Source organism: Coffea arabica, chromosome 11c (genome assembly GCF_036785885.1).
Source record: "Coffea arabica cultivar ET-39 chromosome 11c, Coffea Arabica ET-39 HiFi, whole genome shotgun sequence".
Lineage (NCBI taxonomy): Eukaryota > Viridiplantae > Streptophyta > Magnoliopsida > Gentianales > Rubiaceae > Coffea > Coffea arabica.
Genome location: NC_092330.1, coordinates 36,094,017 through 36,100,465, shown reverse-complemented (window position 1 = coordinate 36,100,465; position 6,449 = coordinate 36,094,017).

Genomic DNA, 6,449 nt, shown 5'->3' with positions numbered 1-6,449 from the left:
AGGCAAAAGCCACAGAAATTAGTAATCAGATTCCAAGAATCATAAAACCCCCAAAACTCAGCAGCCAAATTAATTCATTAGCATCAATCAAATCAAATGTAACCCTAATCAGGTAAGAACAAACTAAAACAAAAGCAACCCACAAAAATTCATTCAAATCCAACTTCAAGAATCTACACCAGTAACTCTAGACAATTTTTCAAAGGAAAAGGGAGGGAAAAAAACTAATAAGAGACTATCATACCTCTGGAAATACTTAAGGAGTTTTCACCCTTGTTGGAGATGCTGTTGCAGGAACGGGGATGAGATGTCGCTGGATTGGTTTGCCGAAGAAGGGATTGGTTTGCCTATGAGATGTCGCTGGAGATCGTCTTTTATCGCTGCCGCAGAAGGGATCGTCTTTTATCGATGGTTTTTCGTTGAAGGCTGTGAAAGAAGTCTGATTTTACTAAAGGAATCGGTGTAACTTATTTTTCATCAGAAATCATTTTCCCAAATTAAATTGCGTCTAAACAGTGGAATGTTTGGAAAAAATGTTTTCCGTCCAATTAAACGGACCTTACTCCTGTATATTCGAGCCGGAATTGATTAAAAGCTATTATCACTTTACTTTACCGTACCATTAAATCAATTTAACGATAATGTTTGGTACCACTATCAATTTCTCTCTTAACATTATTATCTTTTAGTCGTTTTACTCCAAAATTAACGATCAAACTTAACGAAATTTGTTAATTGAAGTGAAAGACATATTTAGCTCTTAAAATTACTATCTCTTTACTCTCATAAACTATAGCCTCGTTATCAATTTACCCCCTGGAGTTATGTATTAGGCAATTTACCTCGCCATTAAACCAACTTAGCGAGTTAAAGAACTTTAGAAAAACGATAAAAAAATTTAGAGTGACTCTTCTCCTTTTATTACCAAGAAAAAAGTCAAAGTGTTAATCTCTTTTTTCTTGACAATCTTATTAATATTAAAAAAATAGAAAGATGGGGAGAGGGAGGGTGAGGGGAGAGAGAGAGATAGAGAGCGAGAGAGAGAGAGAGAGAGAGAGAGAGAACTCAATTCTTTTTTTAAAAAAATAAAAATAAGAAAGAATTAAATACTTTTATTATTTTAAAATTATTTCACTTTTCTATTTACCATCAAATTCCAATCATAATCCCAACAATCTTAAAATAATACGATAATGTTAGACTCTATTTTGTTTTCTTTCCTTCCAAAATCTAATTTTCTGTCTCCTTCTTTCCTATCTCCTTTTCTTTTTCTAGTATTAATAAGTGTGAAAATAATTTTTGAGAAAAAGATCTCTTAAAGTGAAAAATAAGGAAGAATAATCATTCCAACTTTTTATTTTTAATTACATATAAAAAAGAAAAATATATTTAAAAATTTTTTACCATACTAGTTAAATTATCGATGAGATAAAATATTTAGAAAATAATGTTAGGAATTAAAGCGATTGTATCACTATAATTTCAAGAGAAAAAGTGATAATAACGATGTGATAATGCTATAGAATAAAGGGGTATTTCTGTCCAAAAATTCTTAACATGTTGAGATGAATTATTTATGGGGATGAAGTGGCTAAAAGATAACGTTAAGAAATAAATTGACAGTAGTTATATAGTTTAAGGGGGTAAAGTGATAATAACCCATGATTAAATAGTCTAATGGCTATTTACTTAAGCCCAACCGTTAAATCCATCCCACCCAAGCTCACCCAACCCAACATCACTGTCATTTGTCATATGTTTTCACTTTTATTTCATCCATAGAATTAGGGTAAATTTCCCAAACCTCCCCTAAAGCTTTACACAATTACAGGTAGCTCTCCTCAAATTTAAAAAATTATATTTATCTCCCTTACTTTTACTTTTTAGGTAACAAAACCTCAAATAAGATAAGCAAAAAAAATGGTGTGAATATCCTAAACCATCCTCCTGGATTATTTTTTAAGTTCAAAATTACCTCTACCATCTCCATTCCTTTATCACTACCGGTCACTCCACACTACCATCTCTCTAGCTCCTCTTCCACTAGAAAAAAAAAAAAAAAAGACTGCAATATATGTTGAACATTAAGCCCATGTTCCATCCACTAAGCCTCCTATAAGTTCTCTCTCTCCCTCCAATAGCCAATCTATCAAGACATCAGGCTACCTATTTGATTCAATGTTGCCAAATTGTAAGGAAACTTACTAGCGTTGTTTCTTTCTGGAACTCCTTCATGTTTTTATACTTTTTAACGAAATATAACAATCTAACTTAAGACTCCTAATGGTTTCTTTCAAACTTGAAGTTGAATTAGCTAAGTAGTTTCTTCAGTTAATGATGACAATAACCAACTTGTACAAGTGAAAGCTCATTCCATTACCCTAAAAATCATTAGTTAATCCAAAGAGTTTTACAACTCTCATAACTAACCACCAACTAACTACAAATTGAAAATTCATCCAATTAATTGAGAACTACTTTATAAGTGAGGGTCACCTTCATAAGGGTTTTACTTCTCCTCTTTGAAAAAACTTATAACAAATGCGTTCAGACGCATCTCATCTGTCAGTTGTTCAAAAAATTGAGAGTAAAGATCGATACATTCTAACTTCCTTTCGGATGCATTTGTTAGATACAGAAGATTTGGATCGAACATCTGATCGAGTGTTGGACACAAAGAATTCATTTGAGTTTATAAGTTTTTTCAAAGAGGAGAAGTAAAACCCTTATGAAGGTGACCCTCACTTATAAAGTAGTTCTCAATTAATTGGATGAACTTTCAATTTGTAGTTAGTTGGTGGTTAGTTATGAGAGTTGTAAAACTCTTTGGATTAACTAATGATTTTTAGGGTAATGGAATGAGCTTTCACTTGTACAAGTTGGTTATTGTCATCATTAACTGAAGAAATTACTTAGCTAATTCAACTTCAAGTTTAAAAGAAGTTTTGGAGTTTGATTGCTTTGCAATCCTTTTACTTTATTGCTCTCTTTTGTTATTTGTTTGTGTGGTTTAATTTGCTTATATCTCTTGTTATTATGTGTGCTTGAGTGCTTATTTACTTAAGTTATTTTTGTTGAATAATTGAGTAAAAATTTGGCCTTTACTTGCTTTAATGTTTTCAACCTAATTCACCCCCCTTAGATTGCTTTGGACCTAATATAAGCTATTCAGAATTACCAAATTTGGTTTTCATACAAACTTTTACAAGAATTCTATTGGCCAAATATGTTCATCGTCATTTTTATGATTAACTAGCCACATATTTATAATGAAGATATAAATTCTTGTTCTAAAATTTTATAAATCAACAAAAAGGAAAAAAAAAACGAAGAAGATCCTAGGTGGGAGGACTAATTAACCTTCTAGTTCCTAAAAGTCAAAATTTTGATAGCAATAGAAGTTTTAGATTGGAAAAGTGTGATGAATGTTAAAGTATTAGCTCAATGTAGTCTTAGTGTTAGTTCAAAATTTAACCTCTAACATGATACATAAGGTTTAGGGTCTTGTCCTTTGTTGGCATTTTAGACAGTAATTCTAAATAACTAGGTTCACTAAATTGTATTTTAGAATTGAGTATTAAAATGCCAATAAAACATAGAACTGTAATTCCAAGAAACTATCTACCTTTCTTTGTAGTTCCTTTGATCCATATCAAGTGAAAGCTTGGTGATTAATTAGATAGTTCAACAGAGCTTTTTCAGTCTCATTCTGCAATAAATGATTCAAAATTGCTCTCATGACTTTATTTGTTAGTTATGTGAGAAGTAACTTATGAAGAGATATTCTTTGTGTATGGCTATGTATGAATGTAAGTTGTTCAAGAATCTTGTCTATCCTCCTCAATTTGGGGTTGATCCAATTGTTAGAGATGCAAGGGAATAAATGTCTAGTTAGAGGGGAATATTTATACCTCTATGCGCTACTGAAATATTCCCAAATATACTGTCAATAAGTTACTGTTTAGTTGGGAGATTAGATGCCGAATTATGGATTTCTTTCTAAATCTTGTGTACTTTATAAGGGTTCTCTCCTTCACTTCTATTTGATGATTTTGAGATATAAAGCAAAAAAAAAAAAGAAGAAAAAATTGCATTTGTAAATCAACTAATTACAAATTACCATATAAATTAAATCATTTATGAGTTTTGATCTTAACCATCTAATCATCTAAGGGTAGCAAAATTTTTAGTTAAATATTGGGGAATTAACTAAAAATAGCACAAGAAGTATTTTTCCCAAATAAATGAGGAAACTCATGGGGTGAGGACTTATGTTTTTCCAAAATAAGGAATTTTTAAAATTTTTTCCCATGAAATTCTTGAATAATTCAAGTCTCTTACAACTTTTGATTCTGGATCTACTTGTCTTTAAATCCAAAATCTCCAACTTATAGTTCCGTCCCTCTTATCATTCAACCTAACCCTCATCTGATTATAAATATATACTAATACATATATCACATTTTAGATTTGTGTAACTTCGATGCTGTTAAGAAAAAACGATTAAGAATTATATCAACCATTCAAAAGTAAATTGGGACAACATATTCTTTTACAATTTTGAGAGAAACGTCAAATACTAGATTTAAAAATTGAATATGATGGTATTTGAGAAGATATATGTAAGTAAAATCAATGCTTCCACAACAATAATTTAAAAGATTCATAATTTGACTATTATGGATAGATTTTCACTTGGAAGGTAAAAAAAAATAGTTTGCCTTTTTTACAAAAAAAAAAAGTTACTTTTAGAAATCTAGGTACAAAACTATTATTTTTGTTGTTTTCTTTGTGACTACTCCACAATCCACTCTCCAAGTAGCAAATGAGTGGCCTGGACCTTTAAAGTTTCATTCATTTTTTCCTCTAGCCAAATTACCTACAACAAGTAGCATTGAGACCAAACAACTGTTACATTAATAGTTTGCAGTACACATGTAGATCATTTCAATGAACGAACACCACTTCTGTCGAAAAAGTTGAGAAAAAAGAAACCATTAGGAGTCTTAAGTTAGATTGTTATATTTCGTTAAAAAGTATAAAAACATGAAGGAGTTCCAGAAAGAAACAACGCTAGTAAGTTTCCTTACAATTTGGCAACATTGAATCAAATAGGTAGCCTGATGTCTTGATAGATTGACTATTGGAGGGAGAGAGAGAACTTATAGGAGGCTTAGTGGATGGAACATGGGCTTAATGTTCAACATATATTGCAGTCTTTTTTTTTTTTTTTTTCTAGTGGAAGAGGAGCTAGAGAGATGGTAGTGTGGAGTGACCGGTAGTGATAAAGGAATGGAGATGGTAGAGGTAATTTTGAACTTAAAAAATAATCCAGGAGGATGGTTTAGGATATTCACACCATTTTTTTTGCTTATCTCATTTGAGGTTTTGTTACCTAAAAAGTAAAAGTAAGGGAGATAAATATAATTTTTTAAATTTGAGGAGAGCTACCTGTAATTGTGTAAAGCTTTAGGGGAGGTTAGTGAAATTTACCCTAATTCTATGGATGAAATAAAAGTGAAAACATATGACAAATGACAGTGATGTTGGGTTGGGTGAGCTTGGGTGGGATGGATTTAACGGTTGGGCTTAAGTAAATAGCCATTAGACTATTTAATCATGGGTTATTATCACTTTACCCCCTTAAACTATATAACTACTGTCAATTTACTTCTTAACGTTATCTTTTAGCCACTTCATCCCCATAAATAATTCATCTCAACATGTTAAGAATTTTTGGACAGAAATACCCCTTTATTCTATAGCATTATCACATTGTTATTATCACTTTTTCTCTTGAAATTATAGTGATACAATCGCTTTAATTCCTAACATTATTTTCTAAATATTTTATCTCATCGATAATTTAACTAGTATGGTAAAAAAATTTTAAATATATTTTTCTTTTTTATATGTAATTAAAAATAAAAAGTTGGAATGATTATTCTTCCTTATTTTTCACTTTAAGAGATCTTTTTCTCAAAAATTATTTTCACACTTATTAATACTAGAAAAAGAAAAGGAGATAGGAAAGAAGGAGACAGAAAATTAGATTTTGGAAGGAAAGAAAACAAAATAGAGTCTAACATTATTGTATTATTTTAAGATTGTTGGGATTATGATTGGAATTTGATGGTAAATAGAAAAGTGAAATAATTTTAAAATAATAAAAGTATTTAATTCTTTCTTATTTTTATTTTTTTAAAAAAGAATTGAGTTCTTCTCTCTCTCTCTCTCTCTCTCTCGCTCTCTATCTCTCTCTCCCCCCTCACCCTCCCTCTCCCCATCTTTCTATTTTTTTAATATTAATAAGATTGTCAAGAAAAAAGAGATTAACACTTTGACTTTTTTCTTGATAATAAAAGGAGAAGAGTCACTCTAAATTTTTTTATCGTTTTTCTAAAGTTCTTTAACTCGCTAAGTTGGTTTAATGGCGAGGTAAATTGCCT